Below are 25,987 nucleotides of genomic sequence, written 5' to 3' on the forward strand. Positions count from 1 at the left end.
GGAGTTTCCCCTGTTTTGTAGTAGTGGAATTCGTGTGTTACAGCATTAGCTGCTGGAAAAGTTATCCATGAATAGAATACCTCTGTGTGCCGATATTCATGTGCCTCTACCACAAATATGACTGTACCACCTCTCGATGATACACCACTATTTATTAGTTTGTAAGTTACACTCTTTCTTACATTTACCGGGATGATTATTGCATTTAGGTCGTTTTCATTAAACCATGTAACGTCAAAACCTGGTTTAGTCGCATCTACTGCAGCTCCACCGGTCGTGTTGTTGTCGCCGTTATCTGACATTGTTTAATGAGAGTTTGCAGAGCAAGTTTCAAGGAAACAAAGATTAGGTGCACAATATTTTGGAACACTGTATCCTTCAACGTTGAATAAACCAAAAAACTATTACAAAGGATTCTCGTCCTACTTAGTTCTGGCGGATACTAACCTTTTACCCACTCCAGACGTCTATTGGAGTTTTTACGGAAAAAGGGTTCTGTCTGAAAAGCACGACTGAGTTACTCTAGTATCTAGCGTTAAATTATAGCCTTACCAACCGTTAGGCGCAATGTAGTGTAGTTCCTATATTCCCAATAGGCTCTGCGCATTGAAATAACATAAACTATAGTTTAGACGTAGCTTAGGTCGACTAGGTCTCATTGAATATGTTAGACTTAATTGTGTGTGCCAGCTAGCTCAGAGGTCACTAGAAACTTTTTCGAATACACAAGAAGGGATTAGCTTCTGACAACCATATACCATGACAACTTTGTTCCCCCTGAAATAAGGAATATATCTCCAGAGTCGCGTAAACAATAGATGGCTATTTCACTCAGTCAATCGTGCATGCTTCGTTTCACCAGAAGTGCGGAGAAATAGAGAGATGGGCGTTTTCAATAAAAAGGTTATTTATTGAGCAGTCTGCTTTCTCATGCAAGAGAAGTGAATTGTTACAACCGTAATACTTGCAATGAAGTAAAGTGCCTACAGTAAAAGGAGTATTATGAAATAATATTGTAAAAGCATTTATATGGTTTCTATGCCATAAGATACATAAAATAGATCAAATGCATACAATGATAAATAATGACTAAAAGTACTCAACTGGTGCATCTAAAATACGCCTACCCCGGTGTACCTAACCTAAGTCTAGTACAAGGGAAGAAGTAAGTGAGGTGTAGCTTGAGTTAAATAGTTTCTGCCAAGAATCTATCCAAGAATTTTCTAAGGGTCTAATCAGCTTGGTGAAGGAGGTCTTGTATCTCTCTCTCAGGACTCGATCTCCCAGTAACCCGCAAGGGTAGCAGGGAAACACTTGAACTGGATTTCTTGGCAGGAGAAAAGACAGCGTCTCTCTCAGTGCGTCAGCAGGGAGGGTCAGCTTCCTTCGGCACTCGCATACAGCAGGGCGTCGGGCAAGTATTAGTCGATCTGCTCCAAAACCACTGTGTCTTTGTTAGGGCAGATGTGGGCATATTTATACCTGGAAGGTGCAGAGTTTGACGTAAGGGTGGACATAATAACATCACTAAGAACTCGAAGTTCTTTACACACTCCAGGAGTTCTGGGACAAATCAATACTGAAGCAGGGGTAATTCCCGTACTGCTGAAGGCTGGTTGTCTTCAAGAACTCGTTGTACTCTGGGAGCTTAGTGGAAGTAGCCATGCCGTATTTGGACTGCATTGGCTGTGTCTAAATATGGTTATGATTCCTATGCCTATATAAGGGTATGATAAGTTATATGTATATAAGGGCATGAATCGGGAAAATTACACTAGAGCCCTAGATACGTTACAACACTACCAGTGCTTAATTTGTAAAATATTAAGTGCCAGGGCTCTGACAAGGAGGACGCTGCAGCTTGTCCCACCCATTGCCCTTGCCATCGCTGCCAAAACAACTACTAACCATCTCTCATGTTAATTCGACAGTTCAGATTATTCCAGGCCCCCAAAGCTAAAGAAATGGCTGGGGAGGTAGGTATTAGCAATTTTAATGTATATTGTACTCCTAAACAACACTTGTTCTGCTCATCTCGAAATTAGATGAGCAGCGCCACCATGTGGTAGATTGTTGTAAGTATTGTGTGGACAATTAGGTGCTGATACTGAGCACCAGAAACCAATTAAGTACCGGTGCTGAGCACCGGAAAGCTCGGGCTCAAATTAAGCGCTGGGCCTAACCAGTCTCAAAGCGAAGCCCTCATCAATCCCAGGCAAGCCAGGGTAGGGCTGAAAGGCCCAGGACCACCAGCAGGCCAGCACCCCCCCCCCCTTCCAGTCAGCTCAGATACTCATTACCCCATCAAGATGGTAAACCAGCAATATAGCCAAATTTGTCGGTATCCATTTTCTTTTCTGCAAAACTTTCTGCCTTTGGCTGCAGGTGGTGGTGGGTGGGTGTTTTGCAAAGCAGTTCTGAGCGACCAGGTAGTGGTGTCTGGATCCTGCATCCATTGAGTATATTGCTCATAACCTGCGAAATTAAAAAATCAACAGATTCAAATAACAATAAAATAGGGGTACCCTCCATGCACAAAAACTAGGAGTAGCCAGTGGTGTGCCTTTCTATTCCTGGTTTACCCCCCTTCCACCCCAACTTAGCCATAGCTACGATTGGTAATAAGGGTTAAAAAGGCACCAGCTGGAAAAGTAAACTGACCTTAAAGCATCTTGTTTCATTTCTGGAATTACGTGCAATCAGTGCTAGATTAAACCCTGTGGAGGCTCCTACGCAGTCGAAATTTCATGCCCGCCGCCCTCGCAAATTATCTCATAAAACCTAATGTACTGGATTTGTTTACAAAAGTCATGTAAATTTGTTGTCTCTGGTTTATGTACTTTAAGTTGTATTTTGATCGTTGTGGCGCGGGGCCCTGAAAGGAGTGGAGCCCATAAGCTGTGTCTACTTTGCCTATTTGGTAATCCGGAACTGTGCTCAAGTTACCAGATGTGTTAATGTTAACAGGGATAGATAAAGATTTCAATCCTATTGCATTCTGCGAGCAGTATTCTTGGTTCAAAACCAATTGGACTAACAGAGCTGAAATAATGATTTGAAAACGGAAACCCCAGCTTTGAAACATGCTGTCCCTAACACCGTGGAGCCATCTGGTCACCCCACAGGGTGTGAGGCTAAGGGTGGGACAATCCTGTATGCCCGCAGCGGTCACAGAGTGCATGAGCTGATTCTAGTTACCCCTGCCATTTTGTTGGCGGCATGCCCAGATTGCTGCCACATCCAGCACCCCGGGGGTGCTTTTATGAGACTACGAAGGAAAACATTTTTCCAAGTACAGTAACCATTGACAAAACCTCCAGACAGGGAGTTTATCATTTTAGAATTTTGTTGAGAAAGCTTCCTAGATAAACAAATGACTGTGGAAAAACATAAGCGATAGGCTACATCCCAGGAGACAGAGCAGTCACATAACTGCTATAAAGCAGCTCTCTGAAGCCTGTAGAAACAATTAGCACAACAAGGCTCGTCTCCCTCAGAAACACAAATTAGATTAGACTTTTGAAGGATTAGTTCAGATAGGCCCTCTAATTAATTATTAATCACATTCAGTAAGTATGCTTCAAAGCCAGTTATATCACTTGCTAATTGGTGTAATAAACGCGTGAATCATAAGCAATCAATGGGCATTTTTTCACATCCCTTTCACTCTTCCTTCCAAAAACTAAGTATATAGAGTATGTACTGTATACCGAATTCATTAGCCACCAGAACCCCAAAGTGTTCAATGTAAAGAAATTTGCAGTGGGATAAAATGATTCACAGCATGGTTGTTTTAGCTAATTCGTCTTATCCCATGAGCGCTGCAACACGTTTTAGCAGTTTTAAGATCTTTTGCACTCTACCCTGACTGTCATTTAAGCTAGGGACTCCCTACCCCCTAACTCCCGGCTGAGGAGCAAGTGAACCACAGCCTCCAGGGGGCCCAGCTCACTAGATATAAACATTTTATGTGACCTGCACTTCTGAACCTAAACTACGAAGGTGTTTTTTTTAAATTTATTTTTTATAAATCTTTTTATTATTTAAAAAACAAGGAAAAAGAATAGACATATCCGGTGCCATACATTCATACATAATATTAGGATGGACAGGTACAATGACAGGATAGACGTGGAACAACAGAAGAATCGCTGAGACGCCTGCGCTAGTGAGTACGAAGCAGGATTTGCAGCATTACAATCAACAAACAAATAAGCGCAGGCCCTCAGAGTCCGCCCACCCATGAAATCAGAATAGTAGAAGAAGCATGGCAACCAGACACTGGAATTTAAACAAAATCAGGATATTTCACTAATAATACTAATAAGGGAGAGACTCAAGAAAAGATGAGGAAACAGAAAACTATTAGAACAAAAAACAGAAATGAAACAATAAACCCATCCCCCACCCTGTACCCCTGCATATGGCTATTGCCTAACCCCAACTAGCAGTGTGCCTGTCGCCCTAACTAACTAAGTTCTAAAAGTAGAAAAGAGAAAAAATGGGGGAGGGCATTTCCGTATGGGCTCCCGGTCCCCTTCCACCCCCGCCAGAGACAAGCACCCCTATGATGAAAATACAACTTTATCTGAGATCACAGAAAAAGTAAATTAGGGGGAGCTGTGATACACCGCCCAGCCTCCCGTGAGTCCAACAGTTAAAAATCCCACATCCATTAAGGCCTTAGTACCAACTCCGGTCAATCGATCTCAGCCTTGGCCCTTCCGAACCATCATGCGAACCCCTCCAGGTAGGACCACTACGTCTACAGGAGAATCAAAGTGCAAAAAGAGTCCGAAAAAATTCAGTCCAAAACAAATCAAAGCCAGTAAGTACTCAAGAACCCCATCCGCACAGAAACGCTCCCTCATGGACGGATAGTCCCAATGTTGTTTTCTCCACAATCGTATAGTCACCAAAGAGGGAAAGGATGAAACTGAAGTCCAAGAACAGTCACCAACAGGAGTCTCCGGGAAGGAAACGCCAATCGATTCTCCCAAAATCAGCAATGATGGTAGGCGTAGCAATACGTTCGAAACACCGGGTTCATGATTCTCCAGAGTACTGACCAAGGGCTTCGGCGCCTCTTGTCGCACGGGATCCTCGTCCAGAATCAAAACGGTTGTCATGTGAATCATAGCTGGTTGCAGTTCCTGCAGTAGAACAGGTTGCGGTTCCACACACCCCATCTCAAATAGGCCCGTAATCATTTTGTGAACCAGGGCATCCATATGTGAATGAAATGCCCCGATGGCTGCCAATACTGTCTTCAGCGACGGCTCACGCTCCGTCCGGTCCATTTCTCCTCGCTCAGTACCGACCATATTCACTTACCCCAGAGAGCCCGGTTTCTCAGGGGGAACAGCCAGGAGCGGAATGGACGGCGTCGGAGGGTGACTGATCGGTTTCTGCGGCAGCAATCTGCACTCCGGTGCCGCGATCAAAGACCCTGACCCACCGAACCCCGGCGGTTGCAAACCGGGTCCGTGGGACAGGGACCTCCACCCAAAGCCACTGTCGTGCCACGTCACTCCTCCCTCGATGTTAGTCAATCAGAATGACCGCCGTCAAATTCGGGCAAAAAAGACCTCCACTGCGATAGACTGGACCCTGCTTGATTCTCACGGCCGATGTTGTTCAACTGCAACCCGGCTGGGTCAAAACTCGAGGCCCCGGCTCTCCTGCTGGACTAGGCCGCAAACTTCAACTCAACGCAACTCTGTCTAGCAAGCCGATTAAGTTTTCGCGATTGCACCATCGGAGTGTGCATCAGTTCATCTACATGGAGGTCAGGCGTAAAATCAGGATTATCGACAGGATCATCTGGCAGGATACAGAGGTCGGCCATCTTGTTTACTAGCGTAGCTCCTCCTCCAACTACAAAGGTGTTTACATCTCGGGACCTTTCTGACAAACTTTCTGACCTCCCTGACACTGTGCTAGTTTTTTAAAATTCTATTTCCTAACTATAATGTCCCTGTAACCTTTGGTTTTTTAAAGTGAATTTCTATGGTTTTGTAACCGGTAGTCACGTTGCAGAGTATTTGAGAAAGGGGGCAGGGCGTCCAACCAGCTCTCAGCAATGCCGCTGGAAGGGACTTACTGGAGGTAAAAAGAGTGCTTCTTGGCACCCAAATTTCCGCAGCATCAAAAAGAACTACATCCACCAACCAGTATTGCACCAGGAGGCACATTTGCAAAGTAGTGGGGAAAGGCGGCATTGTGTCTGAATCTTTCACAACAATTACACTCTGTGGAACTTACAAGAGGTAACAGGAGGGGTAGTTGGCCCCCAAGGGCCCTCAGCAGCCAAGCAGACTTCATTCCCCCACCGGCAGTGCCCCAGCAGACGCGTTTCCAGAGTTTTAGTGAAAGGGGGTGTTGCCTCGGAAGACCGCAGCGTGGGACTTACTGGAGGTAACAGTAGAGCTTGTTGGTCCCCATGGAGCCTCCGGAGCCAATGGGACTTCACCCCCCAACCAGCAGTGCACCAGGAGGAGTGTATGCACAGTGGTGGAGAAAGGGGGCGTGGCCTCTGAAGTCCTCTCAGCAATCAGGCTGTGTGGGACTTACTGGAGGTAACAGGAGAGCTTTTTGGCCCCCAAGGACCCTAAGCATTTAAGGGGACTTTCTTCCCCAACCAGCAGGGCGCCAGGAGGCGCATTTGAAGAGTGATGAAGAAAGCGGAGGGGGCCTACAGCAACATGCTGGTCTTTTTTTTAATATAATTTTTTTGTTGGGGGGAGCAGGCCGCGTGTCCCCCCTTACATGGCCCAATTTTGGCCCTGAGGAACCCATCACCTGGGGTCAGGCCTATTTTGAATAGGGGGGGACGGACCGCATGGGCCCCCTCCCCAGGCCGATTTCAAACCAGGGCACCCCATCACCCGCGGCCCGGCCTTTAAAAAATATTATTTAATAAGTTTAAGGGAGGGGGCCAAGCATCCCCCCCATCCCAGGCTGTGTTCGGCCCTGGGGGGCCCACTGCAGGGGGTCCAGACTTTATTTAGATATATATTTTTTAACTTTAAGGGAGACGGGCTTAGAGGCCACCAGCCTGGGCCAATTTGGGCCCCGCGGACCCCATCTTCCTGTGGGAGCCGGCATTGCTTTGACACAGAGGGAACTGAGGGAACTGCTCCCTCTGTGTCAAAGCAATTGTGCTCGCTTTCAGGTAATGAGGGCATTTTCTATACTCTCGTTTGTTAAAAGTGAGCACAGTTTGCTATTACTTGGCGGCAGCAATAATGCTGCCCTCAAGCCATAGCAAACAGCTTTGTCCCGGGTGTGGACACCCCGGGACATAGCAGGAGTCGGCCCTGGGAGGTGGCTGTCCCCAGGGCCATCTGTGGCTCCAGGAGAGGGGCTCAGCACCTCCCTCCAATCTTCACTTTAGACCTGAGGGGAAGGGGGTGGTCCCCTGGGCCGGGGGTCCGAAACGGATCCTCGGCATTATATTATTTGAGCCCTGGGGAGGTGGAAGTTCTTGAGGCTGCGTGGAGCACCCGCATTACTATGTTAATTGCCCCGGGAAGGTGGCGGTCTCCAGGGCTACAGGGGGTCCGCGTGACCCCCAAATTATTTATATTTAAAGCACCGGGATGTGTTGGTCGCCAAGGTTGCCGGGGAGGCCACACGGGCCTCCGCCACACTAATTTAACAAATAGCCCTGGGGAGGTGGTGGTCCCCGGGGCTGTGGTGGTGCCACATGGGCACCCCCCATGTTATTATAAAAACTGCCCATGATATTTTGCCCATCTGGGGGCTTCATAATGAAGACGTGGCCAAGCTTGCACATCTTTTTATAAAAAAATTGCTGTGGATCCGCATGTCCATCTGAGAATTTGTGGCAAAATTCAATCAAGTAAATGCTTTAAAACCCCTTCTGGGGTACCTGTGGGACTACTCACCATATCTGGGGGGCCTGGGTATTCCTATGCCTCCGCCTCTTCTTTCTTTTTTAGTTTTTTTTATGGGATTTGGCTTCAACTAGGAAGTGTTGGGAGCCATCTTGGGACTCGGCTTGAAGTTTTGGCAGCCAATAAAACTTTTGTAGGATCCGCAAGTCCTTGCAGTCCCCAGATATCTATATTTTCTAAACATAAATATTTCAAAAACTACTCAATTGATTTATGCCAAATCGCAAAAAAACGCTTTCCAACATCTATCTTTCTGCGGAATTTGGTGTCATTCTGTTCAGCAGTTGGGGTGTAGTTGTGTTAAAAAAAAAATTCCCATAGACATAAGATGGGGAAAATGTGTTATGTGCCCCCCCTTTTTTCTCTGTCCCTGCTTGACGGATCACTCCAAAACGTTCAACACAGCAGCTGAACAAAAGAGGGAACGTTTTGTGAACATTTTGTGAAGGTTCGTCAAGTGGTGCCAAAGTTATTGGCAAAACAAAAAAAGCTTTTCCTATGGAAACTTTGGTCCTAACTATAATTACCTCCCGGCTATCACCAGCCAGTAGGTAATATATATATATATATATATATATATATATATATATATATATATATATATATATATATATATATATATATATATATATATATATATATATATATATATATATATATATATATTCACTGAAAAAAACATACGTTTCACACACGTTATAGTTAGGAATTAGCATTTAAAAACCCTTAGAAATTCACTAAAAAACCATAGTTTTCACACATGTCAACGGACAGTTCACAAACGCAACGCATAGCCGATGAGGAAGGAATAACAATTTCGGCAGCTGGTGGAAGTCCGTTCAAAGCAACCTCTTCATTTGTCCCCATTATGCCGCGTGACGCACTAGATATTTTTCATGATCCGACATCAAAATACTGCATGCTGGCACTAAACTGTCGATCATTACCTAAGCATAGCACTCAAATGTCCATACTACTGGAGGAGCGCGAGCCAGATGTTATGTTTCTAACAGAGACTTGGCTTTCCACTCATTCTGGCCCTGACCTAGTCGCAGCCCTACCAAGTGGATACCACATCGTTAGATCGGACAGACCAGTGGGGAAAGGCGGCGGTCTGGCCATTATACTCAAAAACCAGTACCGTTGCCGCACCTCAACAGAAAGCATTCCCGAATGCGAAAGCATAGAATTCTGTATAGAGTTCAATGCCAATACATCCTTCTCGGGCACCTTGATTTACCGTCCTCCTGACCCATCAAAGCTGTTTCATAGATCGCTCCCAGAGATCATTGCAAAAAGGGCTATGTCCGTGGCGAACTACACAGTCTTGGGTGATCTGAATTTCCACTTCAACTCCCCCTCAGATAACATTGCCAAAGACCTAACAGACGACCTAGGAGCTCTGCAGCTGTCCCAGCTGGTCACAGCCCCAACTCACGAGAAGGGCAACCTGCTAGACCCAATTTTCAGCAGCTGCAGCGACCTGATTGTCGACTCTCCTATCCCTCTCCCATGGACGGATCATTTTCTGATACCGTTTTCCTGGGCAACCCACAAGACCCCTCAGTCACCCCCCTGTACAACACTCAGGAGGAACTGGTCAAAACTCCAGCTGGAAGCCTGGCTACTTAGCCTGGACGCCACCCATCCGCCTCCCTGCTCAGACCCTAGTGCAGCAAACGAAAATTATGTTAGCTGGATTACGAACTCTCTAGACACGATCCTCCCTCTCCAGAGATCCTCGTCTAAAAGAATGCAAAGATCAGCGCCCTGGTTCTCTGACTCCCTAAGAGAATTAAAACGTCGTTGCAGGCAACGAGAGAGAGCCTGGCGCATGGATTTTCTCCCGGAAAAAAAGGACCCATATAAAGAGGCAATAAAAACTTACAGAGAGGGGATTAAAACGGCGAAATCTACCTTTTACTCTGACAAAATCCTAGAGGCTAAATCAAAACCCAGGGAAATTTTCCAGATAATAAAACAATGTTCTAATGTCACCACTGCCCCCCCTCCGACTAAAACCCAAGTTCAATGCAATGAACTTGCGGACTTTTTTCATAATAAAGTCCTGAAAATTTACTCCACCTTTCAAACAGGAGCAACAGTTCCAGAGACAGCTGACCCACCCTCCCCGAGAACACTCCCTCCCCATGCCCAGTCAACCCTCGAGCACTTCCCTCCCCTGGACCTTGACACCCTCGGTAAAATGGCGCGGCAAGTCAAATCAGGTTCCCCACGCGACCCAGCCCCACCAGAAGTTCTGATGCAAGCTCACGAAACCATCCTGCCTGTTATCCTAGAACTCCTTAACACATCTATAGCCTCAGGTGTCGTTCCTATAGCATGGAAACAAGCTATGGTGCGGGCGCTGCTAAAAAAAACAAACTTGAACCCCGACGACTATTCCAACTACCGCCCCATCTCCCTCCTCCCTTGGGCTGGCAAGGTGCTGGAAAAATATATAAACGCCCAACTGGTCCAGTTTATTGAACACCACTCCCTACTGGATACATCCCAGACAGGTTTCAGGCCAAAACACGGCACCGAAACTGCCTTATTAGCGGTCGCCGAGGAATCTCGAAGGGCCCTGGATCAGGGAGGATCAGTGGCAGTGATCCTCCTTGATCTAAGCGCCGCATTCGATACGGTCAGCTATGCCACCCTGCTGAACCGTCTCCGGGACATCGGGGTCTCTGGCGATGCTCTAAGGTGGTTCGGCTCCTTCCTGTCCGACAGATCATTCCAGATCTTCGATGGGGACACAGTATCAGCCAGCAAGCCCCTCAGCTGCGGAGTACCACAGGGCTCCTCTTTGAGCCCTGTGTTATTCAATGTCTACATGAGACCACTGGCTGGAATCGTCGAACCGTACGGCATCAAAATTGTGTCGTACGCCGACGACACTCAGCTAGTGGTATCATTGGCCCAAAAGAACATCAGTCACCCCCAAGGAGGCCTACTGAGCTGCCTAGAGGACATAAAGGAATGGATGACCAGCTCCTCCCTCAAATTAAATGGAGATAAAACAGAGCTCTTGCTTCTAGGCCCTGCCTCGCCAACACCTTTTATCTCCTTGTGGCCCCAAACCCTGGGCACTCCCCCCACCCCCAAGGAAAGCGTCAAGAGCCTAGGAGTGTGGCTGGATAGCAAGCTGTCCTTCTCCACCCAGGCTACCAAACTGTCCGCCATCTGTTTCGGCATCCTCAAAACCCTAAGGAAGGTCCTTCCACTTCTGCCTCCAGAAGCCAGTAAAGTGGCAGTTCAAGGCCTGATCCAGTCCCGCCTTGACACAAACAATGCTCTATACGTGGGGGCTCCCGAGATGACCCTCAGGAAACTCCAGATAGTGCAAAACTGCGCAGCGCGCACCCTGTTAAAAATTCCTCGAGCTCAGTCAGCCAGACCCGCACTAAAAAGTCTTCACTGGTTGCCAGTAAAACACAGAGTGTCATTCAAGGCGTTGTGCATTGCACACCGAGCATTCTGGAAAACAGGACCTGCTATCAACAGCAAGCTCGTCATCCCCTACCACCCAAACAGGAACCTCCGCTCCTCTGAGGCCTTTCTGGCAGTGGTCCCCCGAGTAAATAAAGCCAGAGCCGGTGGTAGGATGTTCTCGGTGAACACCGCCAAACTTTGGAACACCCTCCCCCTCTCACTCCGTTCCAACCCGGACCTGCTGTCATTCCGTAAAAACCTGAAGACCTTACTATTCACCAAAGTCTCCGAGCTATAATGTGTCACTTCACCGGTCCCTTCAATTCTTACCTCCCAGCGCTTGGACGCCCCCGGGCAGCAATCGCGCTCTATAAATCTATTTCCATTCCATTCCATTCCATTCCATTCCATTCCATGATCGTGTCACGGAGGAATTAAAGAAACTACACAAGAGGACAATAAAAGGGGAAAAGGGATGCAAAAATCCAGACACCAAACAATATTTCCAACTGATGGAGAAACTAAAGACCAACAACTCAGTGATAGTAAAAAACTCGGATAAGGGGGGAAACTTAGTACTCTGGGATAAAGCTGAATACAAAGCAGAGGCTTATCGACATCTGGCCAATGCAGAATGTTATGAGCAATCCAATGGTGTGACAGTCAATAGGGTGAACAAGGAGTACAAAACACAACTGTTGGCTTGGAAGCGAGAAGGTTTGATAACTAAGGATGAATTGTGTTTCCTGAGCAGAGATTTTCCTACCTTACCTACCTTCTACCTTATACCCAAAGTTCACAAGCTAACCACACCAGTTCCCGGACGTCCCATTATTTCTGCCAAAGACAGTGTTTTTGAAAACACATCTAAGTATGTGGATCATTATCTTCAGGAACACGTTGTCTCTTTACCAACATATCTCAGAGACTCTAAAGATTTCCTATGTAAATTAAGTACTATCACTTGGGCAGATGATTATCTCCTCATGACTCTCGATGTGTGTTCTTTATACACAAGTACTAGACATTCTGATGGCCTGAATGCAGTCGAGCACTTTCTACAGAATAGAAACATAGCTTTTCATAATCATAACAAAATGTTGCTTATTATGATTAATCTATGTTTAAACAACAACCTATTCTTATTTGATGGTAAAGTGTTCAAGCAATTGCAAGGTGTGGCTATGGGGGCATGCTTCTCCCCCAGCTACGCGTGTTTACACGTGGGCTGGTGGGAGGAGCATGTACTTAGGGGACAACACAGGCTACTGTCGGATAAACACCTTATACACATCTGGAGGTATATTGATGATATATTTATTGTTTGGAGGGGCAGTGTATCTGAAGCAAAAAGTTTTGTTAACACGATCAACGAAAATAATCTAAATTTGCAATTTACCGCTCACATCGATCAACATCAAGTGAACTTCCTTGACATTGCAGTAATTATTGAGAACAACCATATCAATACGCAACTGTATCGCAAACCAACAGCAGGGAATTCCCTGCTGCATGCATCCAGCTTTCACCCCCAACATACCATCACAGGGTTGCCATATGGCGAATTTTTAAGAATTCGCAGGGCATGCAGTACCAATGCAGCAATAAGGATAGCACAACTAGCAGCCAGAAGCAGAATGTTGCAACGTGGCTACTCAGCCAAATTGTTGGATTCTGCTCTAGCTAAAGCCAATGCAAAAGAGAGAAATGACCTGCTATATGCAAAAATGGAGAAAAGTCTCCCACCAACATCAGAATCGGTGGTCAATACCCATGATGTTGAGAGCACAGCCAATAAGACACCCTCATGTAGGTTCATCTCAACCTTTAGCAGACAGGCGAAAGCAATAAAAGGCATTATCAACGCACAATGGCCTATTGTTCTAACTGATACTGTCCTGGCCTACACTCTACCTACAAGGCCAAACTTTACTTACCGCAAAGCTAGATCTATGCGTAGTGACATGGTCAGGACTAGCCCATAACTGGACATTAATAAGAACTGGCTCACAGCTAGCATTGGCTTCTTCAAATGCAATACATGCCGGGCATGTAAGTTTGGTATCAACACCAAAACATACCTTGATGGCTTCTCCAATATACCATCTAAACTAAAAGGACACTATACATGCCGCACAGATCATGCGGTTTATGTGCTACAATGTGGTTGTGGTCTCCGCTATGTAGGGAGCACGAAGCTCCCAGTTTACCAACGAATATTGCAACATCTGCGGGCCACTGTTAATTCGGACGTCACATATCCTGTGGCTCGCCACATTAATGATGAGCATAGTGGTAATTTGAATATGTTACAATATTTAGTAATTGACAATGTGCCCCAGAACAAACGAGGTGGTGATCGCGAGAAAAGGTTGCGACAGTTTGAGACCAAATATATTTTAAAGCTTAACTGTAAGACCCCCAATGGGTTGAACATCTGTGAAGATATCCATCATTTTCTGTAGAATTTTTTGGTCCTTATCACACAACTCAGCAGTTTCTTTCTATTATATCTTACAACAAATTGCAAATATGTTCGTATTATTGGTATTTCTCTGTACTCGCAATTGCACTTCCTATACGGTTTGATTGATCAATGTATTTCTGATGCCAGGTCTAACTTCTAAAGCCTGAATTTTCTAAAGGGCTATATTTCCTAAACAATAGTCTGGTTTCTTATTCAGTCTGCTTACCTTGTATATTTTGTTTAGATTTGAATATCTTTTTGCTCCCAACTGACACATGAGTGTCTCATTTGGTTGATGGATATTGGCCACAGTAACAATAACCTTTTTTCAGTATACTGGCACTATCCGTCTCTTTTCTAATAGTTCTAATTTGGGCTGATCTTTCTTAACCAGTTTATTCCAGTGTTAGTTAAACACTTACTGGTTTAGTATTTTGCCTTCTGTAACAAGTTTTCACTACACGTCACAACACTTGCACTTCAGTATCACTGCAACTCACAAACTAATTTCCTTTGCTGCGAATTTTAATATGGGACTATAGGCATTTTTGTTCCTTTTCACTTTTTTATAACCAATTGACACAATCTATACAGATAATTTCTGTTTTGGCTGTGCTTGTTTTAGGTATTACATAATAATCACACTTTATGTATTTGGACTTTGGATCTGTGATCTTTTTGTAATGAATATTTTTCTTAAATATTTTTCTTAAATTTGTTAATGACAAATTTTTGTATTAATACAAGCACATAATGTTTAATATTCTGAAATGTTATCTTGTATAATCATTCATCAAAACTCTGATATATGCAAATTTATGCTCCTCGATTGTGTATGATGATTTATCCCCCACAGTGAAATTTCAGAACTATGATTGTAGGCATAATACTACCTTTTGATTATCTGTATTGGGACAGTTATAAAAATCTTTTTTGATGCCACCCACTAAAAAATATTTCTGTCGCTTTCCAAACTATTACTCCTGTATTAGGACTGTTATTATTTGCCAAATAATTGCCACAATGTAATTATCTCACATTTAATTGTGTGAGATATTTAAATGCATTTGTGCAGGGAAATACGTGTTTGGAAAACAGACTTGTAGTTTATACTCGCAGTATGTTTTCACTTGTTTTCATTTGTGTAGTTCAACTTATCACTTGAGCACTATCAATGAATGTATTTCAACACAGTTGTTTGAGCAGCGAGATTATGTGAGCAAGGCTACACGTTAGCCGAAACGCGTCATCCTGCCCGACATTTTGCACCAGTGGTAATTTAATAAAGTCACTGCAGCCAGCAGTGTATGCTAATTTGGAGTTCGTGTTTTTCTCCGTTGGTGGTCACAAGCGCTGGAGCGGTAATTGGATATATATATATATATATATATATATATATATATATATATATAAAAATATATATTTATGCATATATATTCACTGAAAAAAACATAAGTTTCACACACGTTATAGTTAGGAATTAGCATTTAAAAACCCTTAGAAATTCACTAAAAAACCATAGGTTTCACACATGTTATAGTTAGCTGGGCATTTCACTCATACAAAACCATTGAAATTCCCCCGTTATAGTTAGTTCAGCTAACTATAACTCGCGCGCCCACAATGCACTGCTGATGTCACATATTACATCCCTCGTGACATGGTCAGTGACATCACTCATGACATCACTGATGACATCTCAAATGACATCACTGATGACATCACTGATGACATCATCCAGTGAATGTGTGTCTTTCTGAAAAATACATATTTTTTATATATGTATATCTAAAGGTCGATGGAAGAATAACGTGTGAAACCTATGGTTTTTTAATGAATTTCTAAGGTTTTTTAAATGCTAATTCCTAACTATAACGTTTTTGAAACCTATGGTTTTTTCAGTGAATTTCTAAGGTTTTTTAAATGCTAATTCCTAACTATAACATGGCTGAAACCTATAGTTTTTTCAGTGAATTTTTAAGGTTTTTTAAATGCTAATTCCTAACTATAACGTGGCTGAAACCTATGGTTTTTTCAGTGAATTTCAAAGGTATTGTAAATGATAATTTTTAAATGCATTAATTGTTATATTTTTTATACTGATTTACTACATTATTTTAAATTATTTATTTTTAGATATTTACATTTTTAAATTACATTACATATTTTTTATATTATTTGAAAAATATATTTTTGTAAAAATATAGAAATTGTAATTTTTTTTACATTTTTTTAATATATTTTATATACCAGGCAATGATATCCTATGGAAGGAAATTCAAGTTACTGGTAAGTACAGTTAAATTTACTTTTCAGGAATAGGAGTGAGCTGAAAGATGCAGCACTGAGGTCTCTCCTGATAACAGGTGAGTAAATCGGAATTCGTAGTTCGGCTGATTTTAGAGGAACTTTTTAAGTTCCAAAACTCCACACTTAGAAAAATTTCCAAGTGAAACCAGTCAATGTTAGCCTTTTGAAGGATGTGCCTTGTTGTAATGTACTGTTACCTGCGGTTTCATCCTAATTGAAAAAAGGCTTGGCGAGGGGAAATGATGCGCAGCTGTGAGTGTGGCCACAAATAGTGTATTGGACTGAATTACCATAAGATACGCCGAAAGCAAGCGTCTGCTATTAAAGGTGTTTTAAATCATCCCCGTGAGTGCCTTCGTGTGCAAAACTGTGCGTGCGCTTTAGCCTGCATTTTAAAGTGAGTCCCATCCTCGCTGTTTCTACGGCACCCGCCTGGAGTTCGGCAAAAGTCTGTTTTTGAAGGGGCTTGAGGAGCTTTGCTACATATACAGAAGCTGAACCGTCTCTTTAGGATGTGCCTTGTTGTAATGTACTGTTACCTGCGGTTTCATCCTAATTGAAAAGAGGCTTGGCGAGGGGAAATGATGCGCAGCGTGAGTGTGGCCACAAATAGTGTATTGGACTGAATTACCATAAGATACGCCGAAAGCAAGCATTTTAAAGATTTCTGAGCTGTGTTGGTAATGGAGAACATCTTCAAAAATCTAAACATTACCTTTGAAGTAGGGCGGTCATATGGAGCATACATCGCAAGTCCTGTTTCAATTGCCACAAATTAAGAGCGCCAATCAGGGGAGACAATTTCCTTATTTAAAAAATGTAACGATGTGACTAGGATGTTGATACCATAAAAGCACTGAGGAAAGCTAAATGCTGAAACGCGTCTGCTATTAAAGGTGTTTTAAATCATCCCCGTGAGTGCCTTCGTGTGCAAAACTGTGCGTGCGCTGGAGCCTGCATTTTAAAGTGAGTCCCATCCTCGCTGTTTCTACGGCACCAGCCTGGAGTTCGGCAAAAGTCTGTTTTTGATGGGGCTTGAGGAGCTTTGCTATATATATATATATATTTGCATACTCATTTCCCCAGAGACGAGGCCGCACTCCTCTGCAGGTAGGTGTCACCACTTTTATTCATGAAACAGATTGCTTCACACCCCCATTGATGCCCCTTGGCCTGACGCGTTTCAGGAAATCCATTCCTTTCTTCAGATGCCGGCACGAGCAGCTTGTGTGCCTGCTACACTGTCCCCTGCAAGCTGTTTGGAATAACTGGCCTCAGGTGTGCCGCTTTAATAGTTTGTTACAACGTCCGTTTAATGTTTAATGTTCCAAACAGCTTGCAGGGGACAGTGTAGCAGGCACACAAGCTGCTCGATCCTTGCTGCCAGCTGGTCCCCCCCGCCGCCGCGACTGGAACTCCACGCGGCCGCCGAGCAGGGGGACCACATCCCCCACAAACCTTTGCTGCTTTTGCTCCGCCCCCTCCCGCCCACTGACGCGCCCGAAAGGCGCAGAAAAAGACAGAGCCCCATCTGGGGAGCGGGCGTCGGTCAGGAAGAGAACTCACCGGGGGAATTGGGGATTTCTACACGCAGGGCGCAGTCCGCGCAGTCATCCTTGCTACCAGCTGGTCCCCCCCGCCGCCGTGACCGGAACTCCACACGGCCGCCGAACGGGGGGACCACATCCCCCACAAACCTTTGCTGCTTTTGCTCCGCCATCTCCCGCCCACTGGCGCGCCCGGAAGGCGCAGAAAAAGATAGAGCTCCTTCCGCGTCGCGGGACGCACGCGGGTGACGCCGGGCTAAGCCCGGGCAAAGGGCGGCCCCTTGTGGCCCTCCGTGGACCGAAGAAGACAGGACAGGCCTCCTCCCTTGTTACTACTGCTAGAGGAGGTAGAGTGTACACACATACTATTTGACTATTTCTGTAGTTCAACTATTTCTACTCTGATCATGTCTTGTAAGGGGGGAACAAGCTTAGCTGCGCAGGGGGGCCCAGGTCAAGTGGTACAAAAGCATCACACGATTAGCACAAGCTCACTGCCTACTGTTCTTGAGATAGACAAAAATTGTCCTTGTTACTCTCCATCTAGGACGCTATATCCACCACAAATTTCCCCAAGAATGCAAAACCTGTCCCTGTGGGATGAACTAAACAGTCTATGCAATACTAAGTATGTCACAGTGGAATCACCTTCTCTCGCCAAAGGCACCCGCACTCCAAGTACGAAAGGCAGTACACAGGAATCCCCCTTTTTATTGAACAAAGACAACACACAAGACTCAGTACTCTCACGGCAATTACCCGTCAAAAGAAAGCATGATGAGAACAATGCCGAAGGGAATCAATCTAAATTCCATAAACCATCCGTAAGCCCTGCATTACCTGTTAATAATCCCCCTATCACCATGGAGACTGATGTCAAACTGGATGATTCAATACTCTATCCCCAGATTCCTCTATTGACTCAGATTGAGCAACTTGTTAAAACCATCATTTCCCCACTAGTAGAAAAAATGAACTCCATAGGGGAAAGGCTCTCGGGTCTAGAGAACAAAATCACGGCTATCCTGAAACCTATCAATAATTCAGTAACATCAAACCGATCCCAGCCATCTACTACCTTCCCAACAGCTAAGCCAACTCCCAATCACAAAAGCGTTCAAGCCACATTACAACCACCTAAAATCCCAGATTCAACCGCTTCCAAAGCTCCTTTCAAATCTGCTTTATCAAGGCCGACAGAGGTTAAAACAGTACGCAAACCACCACACATACACCTTCCGCCAGAAGCCGCGCCATATGTGTCCGTCCTTTCAGGAGTACCAGCACTTGCGATGGGAAAAGCCGAAAGACAGCAGGACCTATTGAACAAAGTCATATTCTGGATGGGAAGAAATAGACCCCTACCACCGGATCTAGATGGCGGAATCCTGAGTGTGAGAAGGGTGGGCTGGCTGGGCTCACTACCAAAAAACATTCCTGGGGACTTGGTACTGGTTAAATTCAGGAACCGGAACATCGCCCCATACTTAAGATCTTGTCCGCCCCAAGAAGGAGATGGCCCAATACGCACTTGGGATCTACTTGACCTTTATCCCTGCATGCCAAATATCCCCCGGTTAAGACCAACAATAGACTACCACCACCCGCTGGGAGGGGGAGTCCAGGTACCTAGTGGTATTAGTTTCTCCGTTTCCAATAGATTTGACCCATTGTACAACTGTCGCAACTCTTGAGTCCTCCCACCTTAAGGGACAATTCTGTGTATTTTTACTCCTGATAGGGATAAACCGCGTGAATAACATGTCACACTATGAAACTTTGAGGTTGGGGATATGTCTTTTTTACTTGAAGTTATGTTGTTATTGAATGTATATATTTATTTTTAAGACTGTCTTTTTTGTACGCTTTTATGATTTTAAAACAAAAATCGAATAAAGCATTTTCGTATCGTATCGGGTTACGAGACAATGCCAGGTGTAAAAGATGTAGATGTGATGAGGCGGATTTTGTTCACCTAGCCTGGTATTGCCCAAAGATACATGAGTATTGGGAAATGGTGATTGTCATACTGGGCAAAATGGTGGGAATTGACATAGAATGTACCATGAAAGTATGCCTATTGGGCCTTCTATCCGGGGTCAGAGCGGGGAAGGGTAAGTTTTGTGCGGTGGCTCTACTGATCGCTAAAAGGCAAATATCCAAGTGCTGGGAAGGGTAAAATGTACCTACCATTAAGGCGTGGCTTAAGGACATGACGTACTGCAGGGATAAATTACTCACTTATGAAGAAGAATTGCCCAGGTGAACACGCCCAAAAGACTTTTGGTCTTATTGGTCAGATTACTTATTAACTGTTGAGGGAGACGAGGAGTCACTGTAGATTTGCATGGTCTGATGGTGTGGCTTGAGTTACAGTGCAATGTTTAAGTATTCAGCACAACCAGGAACATTATGTCTCATTATGGTACACCAACGTTATGGCTCACACAAATGGCAACAGAGTGTAGAATTGCCCTACGGCTCTTAATTTCACTGTTCGGAATGTTCTGTTTATGTAATTCAAAAAATCTGAAAAACTGAAGATTCATGTAATAACAGACGCGGTGGGTCCAAGCAGCTAGATGAATATAAATGGACTGGCTCACAATATGCCGCTGGACCCGTGGGTTGCCAGCTGAATGGCTGTGTAAAAATGACTCATAAGCTGCTGCCACATGCGGCCGGCCTCCGCGTTGTAGGCCATTGGCAGTGATGACTGTGATAACTTAATGCCAATAAAGAGTTTGTTGAACTTCAAAAAAAAAAAAAAACTTAAGCCCCAAAGGAGCCATGGTTTCAAGACTGATAATGTACCGTGACTCTAATTTACGTAGGGTTAATGATCGGATTCCACCACGAACACTGTCATCCCCGGCATCAATCACAACTGCTCAATCAATCATAACTTTATTCGACAGTTAAGTCATAAAAGCATTTCATAAAACATACAAGATTTACAAGTAAAATAGCATAAGATAACATGACAGAATACATTTATGTAAATATTTTAAAATGTAATTAAACTTTCGTATGGCTACCGTCGAGTATGTTTGTTTGCATAAAACCATAAAATTACAAAGCTGTCATTTTTAAATTAAACAATCTCTACTTTAATAATCAATAATCCATTATAAAGATGTCCTCGCATTCAGCTTTGCTAATCTGGGGAGGTCAAGAAAGAGCACTGTTACCTTTACAGTAATTACTGCTTTGAACGAATAACCCAGGCCCATTTCAAGAACTTTGCTACGGCTATAGCAATGGGGGGACTTGGATGTGTACATAAGATTTTCAATGCCTCCCTATGTCTACGAGTTCCAATTAGTTGGCATATAGGTTTCACCCACATTTGGCGGGGTACAGCATAAAGGGGACAGAAAAACAAGATATGACTTTCAGATTCTTGCTGGTCCCTGCACCACGGGCATTTATCGTCATCAGTTGTTCCTACCCATTTTGCTGTAAATACCTTTATCTTGAAGGTGCCTACCCTAAATTGAAAAAAGAGCTTACCATCAATTGGGTTCTCTATGGCGTCCCAATACAATTCCATCATCGGTCGAGCCTTAAATTCAGGAAATCTACCTGTGAGATGAGTTGAGAGGCCTTTTGTGCATGTTATTAAGTTAATCATCTCCCAATATCTGGCTTTCAAGATTTTTTGGGAGGGAAATACTGCATTTGAGGGGTCATCCCACAGTTCTCTCATTCCCAGTCTCACTAGCAGGGATCTAATTTCCATCAGCCAAGTTATTTTTTGGAAGGAATCCTTTTCAATAATATCTTTTCTGCCAATGTCAGACTTTTTAGGTTTTCAAATCCCCATAATTCAGATCCATAAAGGGCCGAACTTAATACCTCCGTCCCATACATCTCAAGAAATGGACTTATAGGTTTAGTTGTTGAGTTCTTAAACATTTTTAGGAGAAGTCCTGACTGCTGCTGGTGCTTTAGTACAGCCAAATCAAGTTGGCTGTTCCAGCGCATGTCCCTCTGCAGGGTCACCCCCAAATAAGTAAAGGCATCTAGCTGTTTTAATGGGCAATTATCCATATATATGCTTCCTCTAAATGGTTTAAAAGATTTGGAAGGTTTACGATCATTAAGGGACATAAACTTTGTTTTGGCAGTGTTTATTTCTAATCCCTGCGACCGACAGAAATCTCCAAACCGCAAGAGTGCCCGCTGGAGGCCACTCGGCGTCTTGGAGACTATCAAAGTGTCATCTGCAAAAATGAGGATTGGGACGCAATTACCTGCCATCACGGGGGCATCAGTGGGGGCCGAGGAGAAGTAGTCCGCCACCCCATCCACGAAGAGTGAGAACAGGGTAGACGCCATGACGCATCCCTGCCGCACTCCCCGCTCGACTGGTAAGATTTCCGTAACCTCTCCCATTTGCCCCCACCGGACCCAAGCAAATTTGTCCGCATGTAGGAAACCATTTCAAAAAGTTTCTCATTCTGCAGATGTTTGTCAAAAAAGTGTTGAGCTACCGGATATTGTCTGTTGTTACGGCGGATTGCCCTTATATGTTCAAGCACTCTTTTTTTCGCACAATGGAACGTGCTCCCTATATAAGCTTTGTTACAGGGACATATCAGTGCATAAACACAGTAGATGGTGTTGAAAGTTAGAGTTTTCTTAATCACAAACTCTCTCTTACTGCTCAAGATTTTCAATGTTGTGTAGTCGGAGCTGTTACTGCAAGCCTTGCAGTTTCTACAGCACCGAAAGCCAACTCTGCCAACTGTTTAGGTCTAACAGTATTTTGTTACAAGATTAGGACTTAGTTCATCCCTCAGGGAACAATTTATCTGAAATGTAACCTGAGGACCATTACTAAGATGTTTCTTGAGATGCAAATCTGTCAGAAGTACATGCCAGTGTTTTTTAAGTATCTGCCTCACATTCTGAGCTCGCCCAGAAGAGGTCGTAGTTAATCTGAGCGTATTTTGTTCTTTATCTTTATTATCAGGATGTGATAACTGCATACGTGTTACTGCTTCAACTTTTTTGTAGGCCGCAGATATTGTACTGCTTCCATAACCCCATTCTCTGAAACGTTGTACCATGATCTTTCTTTCATTCTGATATCCCGTTTCAGAGCTACTGTTACATTTGGCACGCAGTAGTTCACCAAACAGAATATTTTGTACCAATTTTCTGGGATGAGAGCTAGATGCACTAAGAATACTGTTCCCCGCTGTTTTCCTACGGAATAGTTTAGTATGCATCGTATATTCCTTGATTTAAACCAAGATATCTAGAAACTAAATTTCAGTTTTACTCATTTGTTCTGTGAAAACCAGATTGCAACAATTTTCATTCAATTTCACCACAAATGTTTTGGCAGACTCCATATCACCATCCTAAATGAAAAAGATGTTGTCAGTAAAGTGCAGCCACAGGACACAATGATCGTATTCCGCCATTTGAGACACCACCTGCTTCTCCCACCAGCCCATGACCAAATTGGCATAGCTGGGGGTGAAGCAGGTGCCCATGGCTGTCCCCTGTGGCTGGCGGTAGACAACACCATCGAACAAAAAATAGTTGTTTGTTCAGCAAAACTCTATCATGGCCAAAATCATCACAGAATGCCCCAGTAATGAAATGTCTAATGGCTAATAATCCAAACTGATGTTGAATGCATGTATACAAACTTCACACGTCTAATGTTATCAATGTGTAGTTCGATTTCCAATATAAGCCATCAATAATGTTCAAAAAGTGGGTTGTATCTCTTAGATATGAAGGCAGGCGATCTCCTGCCATCCATATGTGTTGCTTATTCCCATCCTATCATTTTCCATGTGTCTTATTCTTCTTCGCTCCCCCACCCAGCGGTGTTGCTTAGTCCCCCTCCCAACTCCCGCTGTGTTGCTTAGTCCCCCTCCCAACCCCCGCTGTGTTGCTTGCTCCCCTCCCGACGTCTCATTGGCCCAGTTGCTCATTTCCTCCCCCAACCCACATGGAAAACAGTGCATACCCCGTGCCATATTACTTTTTTTACTGTCCCGTTCACTTCAACCAACCGCCCTCCCGTTGTACATCCCACCTGATTGGCAAAGCCAATAGTGCGCCCATATTCGATACCTATTGGCTTTGCCAGTGCTTATTACTATTGTAGTGTAGTTTCTATATCCCTAATAGGCTCTGCGCATTGAAATAATATACACTATAGTTTTGACATAGGACTGAGGTCAGTATGTCTCTATCGAGTACATTAAACTTAACCCCTTCGATGCTTGTGACGGAACCATTCCGTCATAAGTCACAGTTGGGCTGTGCTGATGACGGAATGGTTCCATCACAACCACACCCATTTCAATGAGGGGCAGCACAGGAGGGTAATTCCATTAGCAGCGATGGAGTTAATTGTGTGTGCCAGATAACTTAGAAGTCACTAGAAACTTTCTCGAATGAACAAGAAGGGATTCGTTTCTGACAACCACATAAACATGACAACTTTGTTTCCCTTAGAGTCGGAACAAGATCTTCAGATTTGTGGAAACAATAGATAAGCGTTTCACTCAGTCAATCGTGCATGCTTCTTTCTACAGAGTTGCTGCACAGAAATAGGGAGACAGGCGTTTCAATAAAAAGGGTTTATTGAACAGTCTTATTTCTCATGCAAGAGATATGAACTGCTACAATCGTAAGACAGAATGCGAAGTATAATGTGTACAACGTTAACAGTAATATAAAATAGTACTGTAATAGCATGGTCTGTAGCTATGACATATATAAAAATGCATACATAAAAAACACAGGCTAAAATACTCAACTGGTGCTTCTAAAATAATCCTACCCCAGTGTACATAATCTAGTCTAGAGCCAGGGAAGAAGTAGGTGCTGTGTCAGCTATAGTTTAGTTTAGTTTTGTTGTGCCAAGAATAGCCAAAGGTTTCTCTAGGTTCAAATCAGCTCCATACCTTAGAATGAGATAGGTTGGTATCTCTTTCCTGGGACTCGATCTCTAACACCCCGCAAGGGGAGTCAGAAACGCTGGAGCTGGATTCTCGGCGAGGAGGAAGACAGCGTCTGGTCAGTGCGCCAGTTGGGGAGTTGACTTGCTTCAGGACTTGCTGTGGTGAGCCGCGTCGTGCAAGTAGGTTGCCATAGCAAGTTAAGGTATATTTATACCTTGAAGATGTTTAGGAATGCCAGTATTGACATAAAAGTCGGGCATAAGAACGTCATGAATGACTAGATGTTCATGCATAATCAATGAGTTCTTGGAGAAATCAATATTCAAGCAACGGAAAGTCCTAAAGGATAAGAGTCTGGTTTTCCAGGAACTCGTTGTGACGTAGATGAACGGATGTAAGTAGCCATGCCTGAATTTGGGTAGCATGGACTATGCCTAAATAAGGGCTGGATTTCTATGCCTAAATAAGGGCAATGTGGATTGTACCAATATAAGGGCATGAATCAGGAAATTCATATGGAATCTAAATCGATACACAACACCCACTTCACTTTCATATGTACCACATTACTAAATTCTAAACATGTTAATCATATCTAAAATATATCTACAGATTAAGTGTTAAAAACATGTCAGAAATACATTGAGAAATGCACTAGAACTGGTTGTAAGCATAAAAATGCGTTGGTGCTGTACACATTAAAGCAATGTTTCATTCTAAGCATATGTTGACATTTGAAATACAAATTGAATGAATCATGAAAATATACATTTATGAAATGGCTCGTAAATACAGAAGAAAAAGGGCCAAAACCATTTCATGTCAGATTACACTAAATTGTTTGTTTAAGGACAAGGGGCCAGATGTAGGAAGCCTAATACCGGTCGTAACAGCCGAAATGACCGAATTTCGGCCGTTACCAACCGGTATTAGGCATTTGAGATGTAGGGGCCTAATTTAAAGATTCAGGGCCCGATGTAGGTGGCCGTTTCAGGCCATTTACCGACCGGTAACGGCCGATTTCAGCCGTTACCGACCGGTAAATGGCCAATCGGTATGTAGGGGCCTAAATCCAAGGCCACATGTAGGTAAATCTACATTTACAGAATCGGCAAAATTACCGATTCGGTAAAATACCGAATCGGTAATTTTACCGATTCTGTAAATTCCATATGTAGGTGGGACTCTTCTGAGTCCCAAAGGCCTTAACGAATCGGTATTTTACCATGAAATCCAACTTCATGGTAAAATACCGATTCCGGTGTGCATGCACATGGGTGCATGCACACCTATGCCATGTGGCAGGCAGACCTGCCCCTAGGGCTTGTATGCCTGCCACATGGCACCCAATCCTGTTTAGGGGGTGCCAGG

Source organism: Lissotriton vulgaris, chromosome 6, assembly GCF_964263255.1.
Source record: "Lissotriton vulgaris chromosome 6, aLisVul1.2, whole genome shotgun sequence".
In the NCBI taxonomy this organism is placed as follows: Eukaryota; Metazoa; Chordata; class Amphibia; order Caudata; family Salamandridae; genus Lissotriton; species Lissotriton vulgaris.